A 20,510-nucleotide genomic window follows, 5' to 3' on the forward strand; every position below is an offset into this window, starting at 1 on the left:
GAGTGTCAGATGGCATGATGAGAGGTCACACTGAACTTTCTAGCACTTATTTTAAAACCATAATGAAAAATGTCAATGAGTTTTCAATATGCCTGCACATTTTTCTTATGTTATTTGAGGAGGATATTTAGGTTTCCTGGCCTAATTTGATTTTCAATCTGCTACAACATCAAAAGAAAACAACCATGGCTACATTCAATGAGTTTGTTTTATAAAATTATATAAAACCAGTTTATGTCATTTTGCCTCTTCATCTTTATTGTATTGCTTCAGCATATGTCCTTTCATATAGCAGGAAAAAAAGTTCTTCAGAAACACAAGATAGAGCAGAGGATGGATACTGAATATATAGAATGAAGGGCGCAGCAAGCAAAGTCTCTCAGTGTGGCTGTACAGATAGACAGAACAACTTTATCCAAAAGGCTGGTTCTCATGATGAAAACATTAGAGATTGGGGCAGAGAGACCTGAAGTTATCCTTTATGTTTCATTAAATCCTAGTACTTATGGGAAGAGATATGTTCTGGTCCACCCATTGTCTTCTCCCTATGCCCCTGGCTTTCCCCTGAGGGAAGAGAGGCACTAACTAATAACCAGGGACAATGAAGATAGTTAGGTAAACCAACCAGGTGCTTTTGTTTTATCCTCAGCCACCTTATACTCTTCATTTGGCTTCTGCAAACATCGCATTGGCATCCTTCACTCTTAAAGAGATGAATGTGTCTGTAAGAATCCAACTCATTGTGTTTAGGACACCAAAGTGGAGCACAAGGATACATTCTGCTGGTCCTAATGTCACTGGGGAGGGAATCCTGTCCAGAAGCATCATGATAATGATGAGAATGACAAGGATAAGGACAATGAGGATGACACCAACCAGGTGCTCTTGTTCCTCTGTGCATCTACATGGCATTACTGTACAACACTCACCTTTAGAGCACTTTCAGACCTACCACCTCACATGATTCTCCACATTGCCAGTGAAGTAAGAAGGAAAGGTTGGATGCTTGAAAGTCCCATCTCCCATTTCTCCTTTCATGCCCTCTGTATTTCCAGCTGGACTTCTCACCATTCTCCAACACCCCTTGGCTACCCAGTGCCTATGACTCTGTCTGGGCTGCTCCTCCCTGGGGCCCTGCTGTTTTCTACCATCCCCATCTCTACAAGTTCAAATGTAACTCAGCTTAAAGGGTGGGTCCTGCCTGAAGTTCTGTATTTCTCCCTGGTTTCCAATTCATGGATCAGGGTGAGGTCGGTCAGGTGGGTAGAGAAGAAGATAGAAGAAAGAGATTAAGAGAGTGGGGAGGGAGGAAGGGAGAGAGGGAACAATTCCTCTAGAATTTTGTTTAAAAATTCCTTGAGGACATGAACAAAGTGAAAAATAGCACTTTTTTTTTTATCATTTACTTATATATATTTTTTTTCCACTGTACAGCATGGTGACCCAGTTACACATACACGTATACATTCTTTGTTCTCACATTAAGTGTTCCATCATAAGTGACTAGACAGAGTTCCCAGTGCTACACAGCAGGATCTCATTGCTAATCCATCCCAAAGGCTACATTCTGCATCTATTTACCCCAAGCTCCAAGTCCCTCCCACTCCCTCCCCTTCCCCCTTGGCAACCCTAACCCTAACCCTAACAAGTCTATTCTCCAAGTCCATGATTTTCTTTTCTGTGGAAAGGAAAACTAGATTCGAGATATAAGTGGTATCATATGGTATTTGTCTTTCTCTTTCTGACTTACTTCACTCAGGATGAGAATCTCTAGTTCCATCCATGTTGCTGCAAATGGCATTATTGTGTTCTTTGTGGTATATATACACAAAGTATTCCTTTGTGTATATATACCACACCTTCCTAATCCAATCATATATCAGTGGACATTTGGGTTGATTCCATGTCTTGGCTATTGTGAATAGTGCTGCAGTAAACATGCAGGTGCATGTGTCTTTTTTAAGGAAAGTTTTGTCTGCATTTATGCCCAAGAGTGGGATTGCTGGATCATATGGTAGTTCTATGTATAGATTTCTAAGGTACCTCCATACTGTTCTGCATAGTGGTTGTACCAGCTTACATTCCCACCAATAGTGCAGGAAGGTTCCCTTTTCTCCCCACCCCTCCAGCATTTGTTATTTGTGGACTTATTAATGATGGCCATTCTGACTGGTGTGAGGTGGTAGCTCACGGTAGTTTGATTTGCATTTCTCTAATAATCAGTGATGTTGAGCATTGTTTCAAGTTTTTCTTGGCCATCTGTATATCTTCCTTGGAGAAATGTCTACTCAGGTCTCTTGCCCATTTTGCAACTGGGTTGTTGGCTTTTTTGCTGTTGAGTTGTATAAGCTGTTTGTATATTTTAGAGATTAACACTTGTCGGCTGCATCATTTGAAACTATTTTCTCCCATTCTGTACGTTGTCTTTTTGTTTTCTTTTTGGTTTCCTTTGCTGTGCCAAAGCTTGTCAGTTTGATTAGGTCCCAGTGGTTTATTTTTGCTTTGATTTCTGTTGCTTTGGGAGACTGACCTGAGAAAACATTTGTAAGGTTGATGTCAGAGAATGTTTTGCCTATGTTCTCTTCTAGGAGTTTGATGGTGTCTTGTTATATATTTAAGTCTTTCAGCCATTTGGAGTTTATTTTGGTGCATGGTGTGAGGGTGTGTCATACAGGCAGCATCACAGTGTCTTGAATTTAGAAGACAGTATGTATTTGTGAAAGACGAAAAAGAAGGAAGGATGAAGGGATTGAAAGTTATCCTCTTCTAAATATAAGTGCTAAGTCATCCAATAACTTTTTTTAGTTGAGGATCATTAAGAAAATATGTTTCTCCATGAGAAGGAAAGCCTCCAAATTATTCTTTTCTTTCTTTCTCTTAATTCTCTTCACTTGGAGAGTTCTGTGTAGATTCAATGAGAGTGTGGAGGGGAGATGAGGGAAGAGGATTAGGAAGGGGAATGTAAAGTGAATATTTGTTAAACTGGACTCTTCACTGAGCATTGCTTTGAAGTTCTTGATAGAACTTGCAGATCTGAACTGCAGGAAATCTGCTTACAGCAACATCCTTTATACAGCACACAATGAAAAGACTAACAAGAATTCCCAGTTTTTAGAAAACCAATTCTTGTCTGAGGAGAACACTTAAAGCTAGAATCCAGCATCATGGCATGAGAAGTGGATAACAAAAGGAGAGCTCGTCCTTCTAATAAGGACAATGGCCCATTTTCAGAGAGGATGAATTTGCAACTGTTTGCTGTGTGCTCAGCAAGTATCAGGTACTGTGCCAGGAATTTATAGAGATGAAATTGGATTCTCACCAGCAGCCTATCTGTAGACGCAGGGTGGTCAAGTTCCACTAAATGAGCCAATAGATGTAACCTTGGGCACATTGCTTAACCTGCTTTGCTTCTGTTCTCTTACCTGGAACTGGGGAAACAATAGTATCTACCTACTATGACTGTTCGAGGTTTAAACGAGTTACTACATATAAAGGGCCTTACAGCACCGCCTGGGAAATGGAAAGTGCTCAGCACATATTAGCTTTTATTGTTAGCGGACTTCATCAGATCTAAGACATCAATTATTCATCACGTGGTTGCTCTAAATACGGTATGAGGGGAGAACAAAGTGGGGGTCTAATTAGAGACTTCTGCAAAAAGCTAAGACACTAAAATGCTACTCCCTTGGAGTTCCCATCGTGGCTCAGTGGAAAGGAATATGACTAGCGTCCATGAGGATGCAGGTTCGATCTCTGGCCTCGCTCAGTGGGTTATGGATCCGGTGTCGCCATGAGCTGTGGTGTAGGTCACAGACGCGGCTCGGATCCTGAGTTGCTGTGGCTCTGGCAGAGGCCAGTCTGGGAATTTCCTAACACCTCAGGTATGGCCCAAAAAAGACAATACATACATGCATACATACATAAATACATAATACATATACATACACATACATAAATAAATACTGCTCTGTTAAAGTTAGAATATTCCGGAAATAAAGATGCCGTCCAGTAAGGCACAGCAAGACGAGAGAAAGGAAAAATAACCTCCCCTGAGAATGTGAACTACCATCAGGTACTCAAGCAGGTTTTTGATACAAGTTCTTACGACTAGTGTGATTCAAGGAAGAACTCAGCAAATAAGTCTATGTAAAGTGGTGATTCCCAGGGGATCACCTGAAACAACACAGACCCTATCTGGAAGAACTTAACTTTGTCGTAGGCAAATAATGACTGCAAGATATTGTGTATCAGACACACCTCATTCTCAGACATGTGGAAAAAATAGGAAACTATGTTTAAATAAATGAAAATTGGCAGTAGTGTCATCGTAGTGGTCGTCGTCGTCACTACCGCCACCATCACCGCCACCACCATCCTCATCCTAAGGAACAGAGAAAATCAGCTTGAACTGTCTTAAACACCTGTCCCTTATCCTAAACCCTAAAGGAAGTATAACCACAAATCCATAAAGAAAGGATGACAGAGTCTTGTGGTTTGCCAAGACATTAGAAATCAACAATGTAAACACCCTTTGGTTTTTTTTTTTCTTTTCTTTTCTTCTTGTCAGGACTGCACAAGTTAAAAAAACAAAAAGCACCTTTTTTTGAAAATGGTTACACTATCTTGCACATACATGCATAAGGCGTCCCAGCCCCACGCACAAATATCAATTGTTGCACCTCCCAACATCTCTTTATAAAGAATCCTTTTGCAGTTCGAAGTCGAACACACACATATTAAACAGTCTTTTGCTGAACACAAGTATTTTTGCCAGAGCTCAGATCTCAAGATAATAATAAACAGTATTGTGCTAAGAACACTTGAATTTCTAAGTAAGAAAGTTTCCCTATCAATTCTAGATTTAATATTGTATTGACAGTCATTTGAATCACTCATAAAACATAAAGCATATTAGTTTATCACATAATCTTCTGTGCTAAAATAGCAGAGGCAGAAAGATCTCCACTGTTAAGCAGAAGCCTAGAAGTACATGCACACGATCTGTCATCAGTAAGTCTTTGATATATTTTTTAATCATAACCTGATCAGTCAATGCCATATTTCCAATAGCCTACTAGCTACCTCTATTTGGATGTCTGAGGTAACTCAAATTGAACAGTCCAAACCCCAATTTATAATTTCCTCCCCCCTCCAACCTTCTCTACTTCACCTATACTGTGCCTCTGAGTACCTACCACTAAAGTTACTTTGGAGCCCCAGTAATTAAAATTTCAGCTCTACTTAGTAGCTATATGACCCAGGGCATCTTAATTTTCTTTGTCTCTACTTTTCATCTATAAACTCATAGTCATTATGAAAATTCAATAATAAGATAAATAAAGGACCGAGCTTAGGACTGCGCAGGGTAACAGTCAATCAATGATCATTAATGTCCTTCTTTTCTCTACATATTGGGTCTCCTGTGCAAGCTATCCTTCCTTCATGGAATGTCTTCTTTCTCTGTCAGAAAACTGTACTAATTCTTTAAGACCAAATCCAAAGACCATCTCTTCTGCAATAGCCCTAACCCTCCACAAAGATTTTAGAGCACTTTATTCTGAAGCATAAGAATAAATCATGTGGTAATAATCACATTATGTGGTAATTATTTGATTACCAGTCAACCTTCATCATTCAACCAAATTCAGCAAATACACAGCACACCATGCCCCCCGTACTCTCCCCAGACAGACATTACTAATCAACTGTAGTACCATTTTTTCCCTCAGTGAGGATGCTAATTCAGAACCCTTTCAATACCATGCTCCAGGCAGTAGTGATACTAATCAATGAGACCTGGCATATTTATCTCTGTGGCGCAAAACAGGTATCAGCTTAAGTCCAGAGGCTGTACCTTGATAGGTCTATGACCCACGTAAACATGAGTAAGATTTTTATCCTCTCTAGGCCTCAATTTCCTCATCTGTACAATGGAATGTTTTAGGAATCTAGCTGGGTCTCAAGTCTAATGGCACTATAATGATGACCAGGGACCCCTACTGGTCAGAGCGGGTGCTGCTTCAAGGAAGATTCATAGCACAGCTCTGTACTTGGACCCAGTCTGTGTCCAGGCCCGTTTCTTATCACAGAGTTAGGCATGCCTTCAGACACTCAAAAATTGAAACTGGTGTCTATGTAATTGAAATAGAAATGGGGTGAGAATTTGTGATCTTTAAACTTGGTAGATAGCAGCTGCCATTTACCAAAGCCTACCTGATTGCAGCTATTTTGCACCTGCTGAGAAAAAGTTTGCAGCAAAAGAGATTATTTCCTCTTTAACCCTTGTCTGACAAGAAGCTTCCACTTATTTTCACTCAATTGTACAGAACAGGATCAGGTTCAGTCTTTCATATGTATGTGGACAATGAGGGGTTAACACACCTGGTCAAACCACTTCCGATAAGCCCTGGTACTCACAATAAGAACTTTAAATGTCCACTGAGTTATTTTGTTGAAAACCTGAAATCAAAGCAAAGAAGAGTCTGAACATTTTCAATTCTATGTATATTTATCTGGTTTTGTATCTTATATGCGACTGCATAAAGATGAGATTTCTCTGGAGACTATTTGTTAGTTCTATAAGCCAAATATTCAGATTTATTCAGTAAACATTATCATAAAAGCATATACCAAGGTAGTTCCAGGAAAAAAAATTACCAATAAATAGTTGTGAAGAAACAAAGGCCATTTCCCCAAATTTAGAAACAGATTCAGTTGATGGGAAGCAAGCTTGGGCTAGATCTTAATATTTTAACCAAAATCTCAGTGCCAGTGCCCAAGACCCAACCTAGGTGGGTATGCCTTTGCAGAATTGGGTCCCAGGGATTGAATTTTCACAACTCCTCAAGGGCTTACTGCCCCCATCTCCCCAACACTGAACCTTCCATTTACTATATGTCTCTGTGCACTGTTGCAAAGACTGGCTTAATACCTCCATCCCCAAGGGATTGTGAGCTCTTGAAAAGCAGAAGCTCTACCTGTCCTGTTCACCAATGTTTCCCCATTGGCAAAAGCAGCCAAGCCAGAAGCCTCATGTAAACAAACATCCAAAACACATGAGTAACCTGGGAAGATTTTTGGAGGCCCGAGTGAGCGTGGCCCAGTTCATCTTCTCCAGCCACAGATCTAAGGGCCTCGCTCAGCAGCAAGAACAAGGCCACCTCCACACCCTCCCCTCGTTTGCTCTTAAGCACCTAACTGCCAATTGGTAAGATGGTGCCTGGAAAACCCATAATTCCTGCTCATTTAAAAAACAGTAGTTGCCAAATTTGTTGGGTAATTTTCCAAAGCACAAAGTTGGTCCATAGTCAGCATATTTTGACATTTTCCTGCGTTTTGTTATTTTTAGGTGATGTTTTGCAAATCAGGCTTTGCTCCTGATTTTAACAAAGCCTTTTCTTCCTGAGCAAAATAGATGAGCAGTTCAGCAAGACAGGGCAGCTTTTATCTGCAAAAAAAATCTGCCTTTCAACAGAGCAGACAATAGGAGCAAAATGGAGGCAAACACATGCAATATTTCCTGTATGTGAAATGCGATGCTTTTCTCCTGTGGGATGAGCGAGTGGCAAGATAGTTTATTCCCATGTGGCCCTGATAGCAGGTCCTGAATACTTATGAATATATCACTTTTATTGCCTTTTATATTGAATTACTGAGAGAGAAAAAATACTTTTGTGAGAATTTCAAAATCAAAATACTTTAGGAGCTTTTAGAATCTACCTCCAGGATAGAAAGAAATCCTTAAGAAAACAAATAGTTCTGTTCTGCTGAGAGATACCAGGTACCACTCCCACTGAGAGAGGGCCCCTTCATGGAAAGGGAGATGTTAATCAAATATTCATGCTGACTTTCAGGGGAAAAGGTAAGTATCTATTTGGGGTCCAGGCACTCTGAGCCTTGTCTTGGTGGCTTTAGAACTTGCTGTGTAAGGGACAAAATTTGCCTGTAACATTTCCGCACCACATGCTCCTTTGGGATTTGATTTGAGATGCTTCCTAATGGTATATTTCACTAGAACTCTCACCTCCCCATTATCCATCAATCGTAAAGATTCTCATTCAATATGTATCATTTCTTTGGTGTTCAAATGCATTTTTAGTAGATTTCTTTGGTGTTCAAATGCATTTTTAGTAGATTTCTTCTTCTTTCCATGTAGTTAAGAACTCCACAAGCCAAGCTAGGTTGTTTCAACCACTTTAATTCTAGGCTTGTCCTTTTTCTGTTTCGGCGAGAGGAAGTTGTCTATATGGTGAGATGGAGTCCAAGTGGCTTAGCATGATACAAAAGCCCCTTTATGATCTGACCTCTGACGATCTGTCCAGCCTAGCCCTCAGCCTCCCCAAACTCATTCTTCATGTTTTAGCTACAGTCAGCATACTGACTTCTGGGAAAGCTCCTTGCTTTTTGGTAGCTTCACTCACTGGTATTGTTCCTGCTATCCAAAATTTCAGTTCAGGGGAAAACAACAATGACAAAACCAAAACAAGCCCCCCCCCCCAAAAAAAAAATCTGTCTTCAGACTTTAAAAAAAAAACTTTACCTCCTTTTAGGGAACCCTCCTGCACTGTTGGTGGGAATGTAAACTGGTACAGCCACTATGGAGAACAGTTTGGAGATAACTTAGAAATCTATACATAGAACTTCCATATGACCCCGCAATCCCACTCTTGGGCATCTATCCGGACAAAACTCCACTTAAAAGAGACACATGCGGAGTTCCCGCCATGGCGCAGTGGTTAACGAATTCGACTAGGAACCATGAGGTTGTGAGTTCGATCCCTGGCCTTGCTCAGTGGGTTAAGGATCTGGCATTGTCGTGAGCTGTGGTGTAGGTTACAGATGCGGCTTGGATCCCGTGTTGCTGTGGCTCTGGCGTAGGCCAGTGGCTACAGCTCTGATTAGACCCCTAATCTGGGAACCTCCATATACCGCGGGAGTGGCCCAAAGAAATAGCAAAAGACAAAAAAAAAAAAAAAAGAGAGAGAGAGACACATGCACCCGCATGTTCACTGCAGCACTATTCACAACAGCCAGGACATGGAAACAAACCCAAATGTCCATCAACAGATGATTGGATTAGGAAGGTGTGGTATATATACACAATGGAATACTACTCAGCCATAAAAAAGAATGCCATAATGCCATTTGCAGCAACATGGATGGAGCTAGAGACTCTCATACTGAGTGAAATGAGCCAGAAAGACAAAGACAAATACCATATGATACCACTTATAACTGGAATCTAATATCCAGCACAGATGAACATCTCCTCAGAAAAGAAAATCATGGACTTGGAGAAAAGACTTGTGGCTGCCTGATGGGAGGGGGGGGGGAGTGGGAGGGATCGGGAGCTTGGGCTTGCTTATCAGACACAACTTAGAATAGATTTATAAGGAGATCCTGCTAAATAGCATTGAGAACTTTGTCTAGATACTCATGTTGCAACAGAACAAAGGGTGGGGAAAAAAATGTAATTGTAATGTATACATGTAAGGATAACTTGATCCCCTTGCTGTACAGTGGGAAAATAAAATTAAAAAAAAAAAACTTTACCTCCTTTTAGACAGTTCCCCTAGCTTTTCTACTGCCTGGTAGGGAAATTAGTCCCTACATTCTTGGGGAGTCCAGAGTCAGAGAGGAAGGAGGTGGGGGGCAGGGGGAAGAGGTAAATAGAGATATAAAAACCAAACTAATATATATACATATAAATGTATAATATGCTAACATGCTCTGTCATGTTGTAATTGTAGTAACATTAATTGAGCACCTACTATGTGTGTAGAATTGTGCAGGACCCTTTACACACATTTCCTCTAATATTGACAACTGCAATACACATCAATACTCTTATCCCCCACTTAACAGTTGAGGAAACTGCTGATCCAAGGAGAAAAATGATTTGCCTAGGATAGCAACTAGTGTAAATAGCAATATCAAGATTCAAAACAGATATCTTAAAAGCTAGCGATCTTTCCACTATACCTCAAGGATATTTTATCTCACAGCCCTGTATTTATTAAGTTATAGATCTGCCTACTCCAATAAATGCCTTGAAAGAAAGGACTACAACTTGGACCCCTAGTCTTGAAAACTCATTCTTTGGCTCAAGAAATGTTGGTGAATCAATAAATTAAATGAATACAATAATGTACCTCTGTGCTTTTCAGGTGAAAAGATGGGTATTGCATGTGGAAACTGAGATGTTTGTACATCTCTTGATGTTTTGTCGCAGTCATTGTCAAGAGGCAATGTAGTCCAAAGAGATGATGATTTGGAGACAGAGAGACTACATCCTGATCTCAGCTACACAGTGGACAATTTAGTTCCTGTCTACAGCTTTCTAAACTATAAAATGGAGATTATAAGAGCCACTTCCTCACAAATTTATGAGGTTTAACTCTGACAAAGCTATAAAAAGCCCTTCCTTCATAAACACCCAATATCCATATGTGTTGACTGATGGTGACAGTCAACTACAGAAGATATTTTTTTGCCAAAGACTATTTTAAAATATTGCCTTTGTGAGAAGATGAGGGCTAAAGAGATTTAATATTTTCTACAAATCAATACGCATTTATTGAGCACCTACACCGTGTCTATATAGAGTTTGAGTTCAATCTGTTCTTCTAAAATAAGAAAGTCAGTGATGGCAGAAAAATATAAAGAAGAAAAGCTAGTATGTATTCATTATAAAGTAGTTTAACGTCTTTATTTTCCATCAGGGTTGACATTCTACAAGGGCAGGAACTGTGTGTTTTGGTTGCTACTACATCATTCTCATATAATATCTGCTACACAGATGGTGCTCAACAAACATTTATTGAATACACATCCCTGTTTCACTGTTTAGTAAAATCCTATCATGGACTTTGGGGTTTCTAAAATACGGCATGCTCTGGAAATGGAAAGGGAGAAGCAAGAGAGAAGTGACCTTTTAATACAGGAAAAGCAACAGGAACATGTATATTGAAAACTGATAATAAAAGGGGAAGAGAAGGATAAGAAAAGTCCAGGAAAGTAGGAGCAAACCAGGACCTAAGTGCAGTGACCAAAAGACATTTCCTTAGAAAAAACAAAAAACATCTGAACTTTCACCATCTACTGATATTACAGTGCTCAAAGCATCTTATTGCATGAAAGTGTATTTTCATCCTCCCACCATAACGCACACGCTTTTCCCAAGATACTGGCTTTGATCTGCAGGTTTTATTCTTCTAATTCCTCCTTTCTGGAGCCTACCCTAGTGAACTAACAGGCATTAACAAAACCTGAGTTTGCTCCCAGACAAGTGAATTTGACCCCTCTGAACCTCTAACCTGGAAAATGAGGATAGTAACCGACCATTTCTCATAGTACAGCGAGGATTGAAAAATAATATACATCATGTGTCTGGCACACAGTGAGTGTTCCGTAACAGTCTCCTCTGTTCCCTATTCCCTATCTTCTGTTCTGAGGATAGAATTTGCAACTAGTAAACCTCAGTTCAGCAGAGGTAGGAACACACGCACAGATTCAAACACCTTCCCTTTACCAAATACAAGCCCAACACCTCCAAAGAATAATACACTTGGTAGAACATTCTGAGAGTTTTAAACTACAAAGGCCCAGGCTAGTAGCACCTTGAAATACAACCTTTGGGTCTCTTTAGTTGGAAAAATCTTCAAGAAGCTCTTTGATATCAAAGAACATACCTATTTTTGGTAGCTTTTAACTATAATTGCTTGGGCTCCCCGGTGGGAAAAAAAATAAAGTCTCACGCAGAAAAAGAAAAGGGAAACATCTCAATAAAGTCTTCTGGAGGAAAAAAAAAAACCTCTCGCTGGTTTGCAAAAATTCTTAACAGAACTCTTTCTCCTCATGGCATGGAGTGGGGAAGCTGTCAGGAGGAAGAAGCAAATTACAGGAAAGAACCACAGGGCTCTGTAACCTGATCATTTTTTACACATTGTGCATCTTCCCTTCCTCATCAGGCATTATGGAAATTTGATTTATTTTACCTTCTAACAGGGGAACAAAATGTGTAAGATAAAGAGAATCTTCCCAGGAGAGTTCACTTTTCTTAGAGTAACAGACATGTGCATTAATTTCACATCAATTATATACCTAAATACACCAACTAACATCATGCTACTACATCCCCGTCACCCTGCTTCCCTTAAGTGGGTTGAACTTGACCTTCAAAGCCCTTGAAATGCAAAAAAACCTTACTCTTTTCTGACATTTATGAGTGTCTTTTCTGCTTGACTGCCTTTTACTGTCTGGAAATAATAGTGAAAGCATTGTAGACGAAACCTGCTATAAACACTGACAAATAACAGGAAAGGCAGACAGTTTTATTCTGGGCAGGTTAAAGCTAATCTAATCAAATCTAATTCTCTCTCTTTCTGTAAGCCCACCACTATGTTCAATTTATTTTTTGATTAGAAGTGCAATACGACAGTCCTCTGTTGGCCTGCAGTTAAACAATACTGAGCTGTACATTTTCCCTACAAACAATTCTGATGAAACAACAGATTTTAAAGGTTTAAAAAAAAAAGGGGGGGGGGGGTTTGATACAAGCTAAGATCTAAGATGATTTTAAGGGAAACTTTTTCTCACTGTTTTTTTTGATATTGAAAAGTTATGAATTGGTTCTCTTCTAACCAATAATAAAACACAACTGAGAGAAAAGTGTTCTTTGGTCCTGGGTTTTAGATATTTAAGAAAAAGGGCTCTTTGGAATGACTGACTAATGGTAGTAAAGACAGGACGTGTATTTTAATACTGAATAAAGGGAACAATGAGACTTGAAGAATAGTTAGCAATTCAGTCAGCAAGGGAGAAAGAAGCTATTTTCTTTCCACTGAACAAATGTACAGTCTCTCATCAAAAATAGAGCTCCCTTAGTGAGTACAAAGCAAGGCGACATTCCCTCCAAATGGCTGTGCATAAATGACCAGTTTGCCTTTATGTGGAAAGTTTTCAATGACCTGTAAATCAGCCTATTTCTCCCTCTCTCTAATTGTGGTATAAAGCCAACGTGCACACACCCGCATGTGCACACGTGCGCACACACACACGCACACAGAGTTACTTCCACCTACAATGTACCAGTTGTTAGAAATAGAAGGAACTTTACTGATGGTCTTAGAAGAAGAAAGACAAAAAGACCACCACTTTATCTTCAAATTAATATTAGTATACTATACTACTTTCACCTAAAAGACTAGGAAATCATCTATAATACGTTGGAATTTCAACAAGATATTTAATGTTTCTACTGTTAAATTTGAGACTGAAGAGCAGCAGCTGCAGAAGATACTATTACTCTGTGGCCCAGCAATCATACTCCTTGGTATTTACCCAAAAGAGCCAAGCACAAAACATGCACATGGAGTTCCCGTCGTGGTGCAACAGACACAAATCCAACTAGGAACCATGAGGTTGTGGGTTTGATCCCTGGCCTTGCTCAGTGGGTTAAAGATCCGGCGTTGCTGTGAGCTGTGGTGTAAGTCCCAGACACAGCTCGGATCCTGCATTGCGGTGGCTGTGGTGTGGGGCGGCAGCTACAGCTCTGATCAGACCCCTATCCTGGGAACCTCCATATGCCGAGGGCGCAGCCCTAAAAAAAGACAAAAAGACCAAAAACACAAACAAAAAAGACCAAAAAACAAAAAAAAACCTACACATGAATGCTTATAGAAGCTTTATTCATAACTGCCGAAACTTGGAAGCAACCAAGATGCCTTTTAATAGGTGAATGAATAAATAAACTGAGGTATATGCAGGCACTAAAAAGAAAAGAACCACCAAGAGTTCCCGTCATGGATCAGCGGATAGCAAACCCGACTGGCATCCATGAGGATGTAGGTTCGATCCCTGGCCTTGCTCAGTGGGTTAAGGATCCGACGTTGCTGTGAGCTGTGGTGTAGGTAGCAGACACAGCTTGGTTCTGGCATTGCTGTGGCTCTCGTGTAGGCTGGCAGCCACAGCTCTGATTTGCCCCCAGCCTGGGAACCTCCATATGCTGTGGGTATAGTCCTAAAAAGACAAAAAACAAAACAAAACAAAAAAAAAACACCAAACCATGAAAAGACATGAAAGACCCTTAAATACCTATTACTAAACAAAAGAAGCCAATTTGAAAAGGCTACTTACTGTATGATTCCAACTATATGATACTTTGAAAAGGCAAAATTATGAAGATAGTAAAAAGATCAGTGGTTGCCAGGAGTTAGGGGACGGAGGGGATGAATGGGGATTTTTAGGGCAGTGAAACTACTCCATATATTCCTACAATTATGGATACACATTATTATAAATTTGTACAAACCCAAAGAACGTATAACACCAAGAATGAAGCCTAATGTGAACTGTGGGCTCGGATAATGATGTGTCCATGTAGGTTCATCAGCTGTAACAAATGTACCATGTTAGTGAGGTGGTAGCTAGTGGAGGAAGTTTTTCATCAATGGGATCGGTGAGTATATGGAAAAATCTCTATACCTTCAGCTCAATTTTGCTCTAAAACCACTCTAAAAGAAGCCCATTTTTTAAGAAAGAGTGGCAGCTGTGATAAAAAGGAAAGAATATTTGCCTTGGGTTTCATCTGGCCTTGGTTCTAGTTTGGGTGTTTCTACTAACCAGCTATGTAACCTTGGGCTTTTTTGGACTCAGTTTCGTTGTATGTAAAATCAGTGGAGAGGATCAATAGATTTAATATTTTCAAAAGTTACTTCTAGCACCACGTGGAAGTTTTGTAAGCCTAATGATTGCACAAGAAAAGTGGCAGATTAGTGCCAATCTGAGGGGAAAAGAGGACCCTGCTAGCATCTGCCAAAATACCCACAGTTTTTCTCTTACCAAATTAACTGACCAAATCTTGAAAGACATAACACTATAGGAAGAACACTGTTGACAGAATAAGCATTTTAAAGATTCTCAATACAGTAGAAAGATGCGTGAAAAACAGTATGATTAAATTTTACAATGATAATGAGATAGGTCACAAATCCGGGGTAGGGGGGAAGCACTGTTCCAATGAAAGATGGGTGGAAATGCCTCCTTGATATTTCTAGAAGGAAAAAGGAAGACCTAAGGTTTTAGTTGACCAGAAAATTCAACATGATTGACACAGCTGCTCAAGAAAACAATTAATTGAGGGAACTAGGGGTTAATCTGGAGCGGAGAAAACTTGAGGGGTGGTTAAGCATCAAAGTACTTTCACACGGGAGGAACTGGCATGTTCTTTTTTGAGTGGAACACAGAACTAAGTCTACCAAGTGGAAGTTCACAGAGGTAGATTTTTGACTTCATACACACAATAACTTCTCTTTCATGTATTAGAAAGTGTTTCTATGACCGGGTCACTTTGCTGTACAGCAGAAATTGATGGAACATTGTAAATCAATTATAATAAAAAAAAAAGAAAGAAAGTGGTTCTAGGGTATTTAATACGCCCCAGGCATAGCTAAAATGTGGGGCTACAGAGACAGACACAGATTCATACTCCCTGGGCCAGTAACATACAGGCTACTTTGAGAAGATGTGACCCTTCCAAAGGAAGCAATCATGCAAAGGCTTACTGGTGACTTTTAAAGGGAAATCTTATATTGGGTGGTTTGTTAAGTTACAATGACTGCTTTTTCTGGTGTCCATCAATGGATAGTGGACAAAGAAGATGTAATATATATATTACGACCACGAGGAAGAAAGAACCTCAAGTTGCAAACCTGCCATTTACAACTGCATTGCTAAACCTAGAGGGTATGAGGCTAAGTGACATAAACCAGACAGAGAAAGACAAATACTCTATGATCTCACTTAAATGTGGACTCTAAAAACAAGCAAGCAAACCGAACTCAGAAACAGAGTAGAATGGTGGTTATCAGAAGCTGGGGAATGGGCAGAATGGTGAGATGCTGGTCAAAGAGTACAAGCCTTCAGGAATAAGAGAGAAAAATTCTGGGATTCTAATGTACAGTGTGGTGACTACAGTAGATAATACTGTACTGTGTACTTGAAATTTGCGAAAAGAGTAGATCTTATTCTTATACACACAACAACTGTATGAGGTGACAGATAAGTTCGTTAACTAGATTATGGCAATCATTTCATGATGTGATTGTGTATCAAGTCATCACACTCTACACTTTAAATATACATCATGTTATTTGTCAATTATACCCCACTAAAGCTGAGAGGAAAAACAAAACTTCTTCTCACTTTTAATTCCAGGCTACAGGTCCAAGGTGTGGCAGGGCATTTTTTTTTTTTTTTAAATTGCGTTAAATAAGCCGATCTTACTTAATGGCATTTACATACCAAATACCAGGGCTTTCGTCACAGGAGGTACTTAAGCGAGCTTATGTTACCAGTTCATTCATTCTTTCAACAAACATTTCATAAGGTCTCTTCATACCTGCTCTGGAGAGGTCTGTCCTTATGATGCTGAAAATGCACAGATTTTTCATGAGCATTCCTCAGTACCCAGATCTCCCACTAAACTGAAACCATCATTTCTAACAAAATAATTTAAATCAGGAGGAAGAGTGCTTTAACTTCCCCTAAAGTAGGGAATCAACAATTGCCCGTTTCCAATCAGAACATTAAGTTCCTGAGAAGTTTCACTCCTTATTACTGGTTCAGTTGATGTTTTATGACAGGCTGCAATGAATACAAATCCCAGCAATTGTCTTGGAGATCTCTCAAAACAGCACTGTAAGATTTCCTTGGTGAGACTGATAAGTCTTGTGGCTATAAATCTCCCCCAATAACACTGCTTATTCAATTTAAGGCTGCAAGCCTGGAGAGATTAATGAGATGAGTTGTCAAGGGAAGAACACAAGCTAGTCAAGGGAACACACTAGTCAAGGGAAGAACTAGTGACAACACTAGTCAAGAACTAGTGACAACACTAGTCAAGGGAAGAACACAAGCTCTGTCCCATCTTATTTCATCTTCTGGTTTAATCATTCTAAGTGTTATGTAATGTGGCATTCACACATTATTGAAGACGTTCAAGGAACAAACTGCATATCACTAATCAACAGATCATTTTTCATTTTCATTTCTTACAGACTCTAAAATTAATGATGCCCTCCCTCTTCTATTAAATCTTTTTTTTTTTTTCAAAAAAAAGTTCTATTAAATAAGAAATTGGACATGGGAACAATAAGTATTCCTTTTTCTTTCCTTTTGCAATTTTGGTGCTTTTCCCCAAGCTAATGAACCCCAGCAGTGTTAGAAAAAAAGGCTTAGAGAGCAGCAACTTATTTTGTTTTGGTTCGTTAAATCTCTGACAAGCAACTTGCTCCTTCAGGATCCAAAAGTTCTCTTTCCACTTGATTCTTTCATGTCTGTTATTCCTCTTTAACTTAGTGGTTGCAACACACTTGGATGCTATTTTTCAATCTGCTAATTGGGTCCAGGGGAGTGCTGGGGTGGACTGGGGCAGCCAGGCCCTGAACTCACTGAGCTCTGTGCACTCCGCCAGGACCTGCTCCAGCTAAAATCCTGCTGACAGGGCTGCAGGAGGGCCCAGGGCTGGGGCAGCTGATGGAAGGGGGCACTCTGGCCCTGAGCACTGCAGCCTCAGTCAGCTTGGAAATAGAGGGCTGGTCCAGCCATCCCGATCTGCGCCCTCACCAGTGATGCACTGGGAGACTTTCTTTTTTCTGTGTTTTTTTTTTTTTTTTTTTTTTTTTTTTTGCCATTTCTAGGGCTGCTCCCTTGGCATATGGAGGTTCCCAGGCTAGGGGTCTAATTGGAGCTGTAGCCACCAGCCTACGCCAGAGCCACAGCAACGCAGGATCCTAGCGGCATCTGTGACCTACACCACAGCTCACGGCAACGCCGAATCCTTAACCCACTGAGCAATGCCAGGGATCGAACCTGCAACCTCATGGTTCCTAGCCGGATTCGTTACCCACTGAGCCACGACAGGAACTCCAGTACTGGGAAACTTTAATTAAGAAACTCTTCCAACAATATTGTAAAATATTGAAGAAGGCTTATCAAAAAGAAGCTCAGGGTTCTCTGAAATTTCAGCTTCTAATGGGCTCTAGGAACCCTTTTTATTTTAAAGTTAAGACGGTCAATTAGAACATCCATCTCTCTCTTTCCAGCTCAAAACAGCCCAGTCTCTACGGTTATTACCCTTTACTCTCTTTAGTACCCTCTTCCTTAATAACATTAAGCATTACTTCATCCTGACGTTTTCCAGTTGTCAAATTCAGCCATGGATGGATAACGCTGCGCCTGGCATAAAAGCTTGGTAAACAGGTCGGGCGGGACATTCCGTGCAATCTCCTCCACCCCCATTTTATGCACCGACAGCTGTCCCCCTCCAGAAAGCCACCTTCCTTCAGGGAACTTGCAGTGGCTGATCAATCATTGAGTGAAAAGCAGCAGCAGCAATGTTTGGGGAAGCCTCTAGGATGTCAGTACTGTCAGGAGATAGATCTCCAAATGCAAATGTTCCAATTGTGGGAGAAGATGAGATAGCCTTGGAAGGGGAGAGGAAGAACCGTCAATCATCAAACTTGACTTTGGAACAAAAAGGCCTGGGTCTCATCCTCACTGCCTGCATCGCCTCTCTGGGCCTTGGTTCCCTCTGCTGTAAGATAATGTCTCCTTCAAAGAGCAACTATAGAAATACACCCACCTAGTTAAAGAGGCTACAGGTTCAGCTATGGTAAGAGGAAAAAATGGAAATAACATCAATATCAACCAGAAGAAGAGGCTAAGTAAATAATGAAATATTCATTCCATGGGCATGCGGCAGTTTAAATGAATGAGACAGATCAGTATGCTTTACCATGGAATGATCTCCAAGACATAAGCTCTCCCCCAAAAGCTAATAGTAGAAATTATGCTTGGTATGCTATCATTAGTATAAAAAAGAATACAAGGAGCATTGTACATGTTTTCATGTTTAGTCTGCATGTAAATGAATAGAAAAGATATAAGACATAATACTTTTATCTATTTATTTATTTGGCTGCACCTGTGCCATGTGCAAGTTCCCGGGCCAGGGATCAAACCCACATCACAGCTGGGATCTCAGCCACTGCAGTGACAATGCCAGATCCTTTACCTGCTGTGCCGCACAAGAAAGTCCTGGATATAACACACTATTGATGGTGGTTAACCCTGTGGAGGGAGCAGGGAACTGAGACCAGAGTGCTGCTCAAAGGAAATATTTACTCTGAACAGCAATACATTAATTTCCTTACTAAAGAATGCATTTATTAAATATGAAATTAATTAGAAGTTATTTTTAAAGGAAAAGAGTGCTTGTGAGATCACGTGTGTCAAGCTAGTCTGGGAAAAAACAAAAACATCCTTGGTAGACCTGAGCTTTTACTATTTGCTCTGCCCAGGCCAAACCCCACACATCCTGGCCGTATGCCTCTTGTGCAAAGCAACTCACTCCTTCCTCCGTTGAGTTCTTCCACCACCACTGGCTCCAGGAAAGGACCAGCTGAAGGGGGAGCGCTCTTCCACTGGTTTCCTCTGTGTGTAAAGGACCAAAAAGTGGACAGGTGGACTCCAGGCTGAGCCTACAACAGGCCTGCGGTAGTGCCTATGAATTAAAGACTGGCGATTATGAGGCCTCAACATACACCTAACTTCTTCTTGGATTCTTCTGTCATTGCTTCACTGGGTCTAATTCAATGGAGTTGACTTAAGTCAGGGTTTCCTAAACCACTTTTTCTTTTCTCTCTCTCTCTCTCTTTTTTTTTTTTTTTTTGCACACACACACAAACCCCTCAAACTCCCATCAAAGGGCAATATTTTTCCTAATTACACCATCCAGGAATTTTTGTCCTCTTGAAGATGCTGTTACCTCTGTTGAGGACACATGACTTTTTATTTTCTTTTCGCTTTTGAGGGCTTCATCTGCAGCATATGGAATTTCCCAGGATAGGGGTCAAATTGGATCTACAGCTGCCAGATCCCTGACCCACTGAGCAAGGCCAGGGATCGAACCTGCATCCTCATGGATACTAGTCGAATTTGTTTCTGCTGTGCCACAACAGGAACTCCAAGGACACATGATTTAAGCTACCCATTCTTTAACTATGTACCAGGTACTGCTTACAGCACTGTACCTGATGGAATGTGTTTAATGGTCAAGATCAGCTGAGAAATCTGAGGCATAGACAAGTACTTGCCATAGGTTCCAGTCATACGTGTCAGAACTGTGGGCCAAACCCAGACAGTCTGACTTCCTCCTGTGCTCATGCCGCTTCCCAGACAAAAAGTGCCCCAAAATGCTTGAGAAGAATATCCTGCCTCCCAGAGATCAATGGAGTTTATCCCGAATGAAACCATCACCTTTCTATCATGTTTACAGCACACAGAGGTTGAGATTAAAGGTAACACACCAGAGTGTAAGTAACATAAGGTTCTGTAAGCACAGGTTTCAAGAACACAAGTGGGAGGAAAACACAGACCGCAGTTTTTACTGCAGATCTTGGCACTTAAAAATATAGCTTCTTGAATGAGATGAGAACATATAACAGCAC

At 40.5% G+C, this 20,510-nt stretch overlaps 1 protein-coding gene across 2 annotated transcripts in view; it reads right to left on the reverse strand.

Annotated features, from left to right (window-relative positions):
* Window positions 1–20,510, reverse strand: part of ST6GALNAC3 (ST6 N-acetylgalactosaminide alpha-2,6-sialyltransferase 3) — a 576,243-nt gene that overhangs the window by 332,411 nt on the left and 223,322 nt on the right. The window contains exon 1 of one of the 2 annotated variants that reach the window (XM_047788618.1): window positions 16,400–16,497. The exons of the other annotated variant lie outside the window; for it this stretch is intronic. The gene's annotated coding sequence lies outside the window, so the exon portion shown is untranslated. Of the gene's footprint in view, window positions 1–16,399; window positions 16,498–20,510 lie in introns of those variants that run through there. 2 annotated transcript variants of the gene reach the window in all.

The sequence above is a fragment of the Phacochoerus africanus genome, chromosome 8 (genome assembly GCF_016906955.1).
Source record: "Phacochoerus africanus isolate WHEZ1 chromosome 8, ROS_Pafr_v1, whole genome shotgun sequence".
Lineage (NCBI taxonomy): Eukaryota > Metazoa > Chordata > Mammalia > Artiodactyla > Suidae > Phacochoerus > Phacochoerus africanus.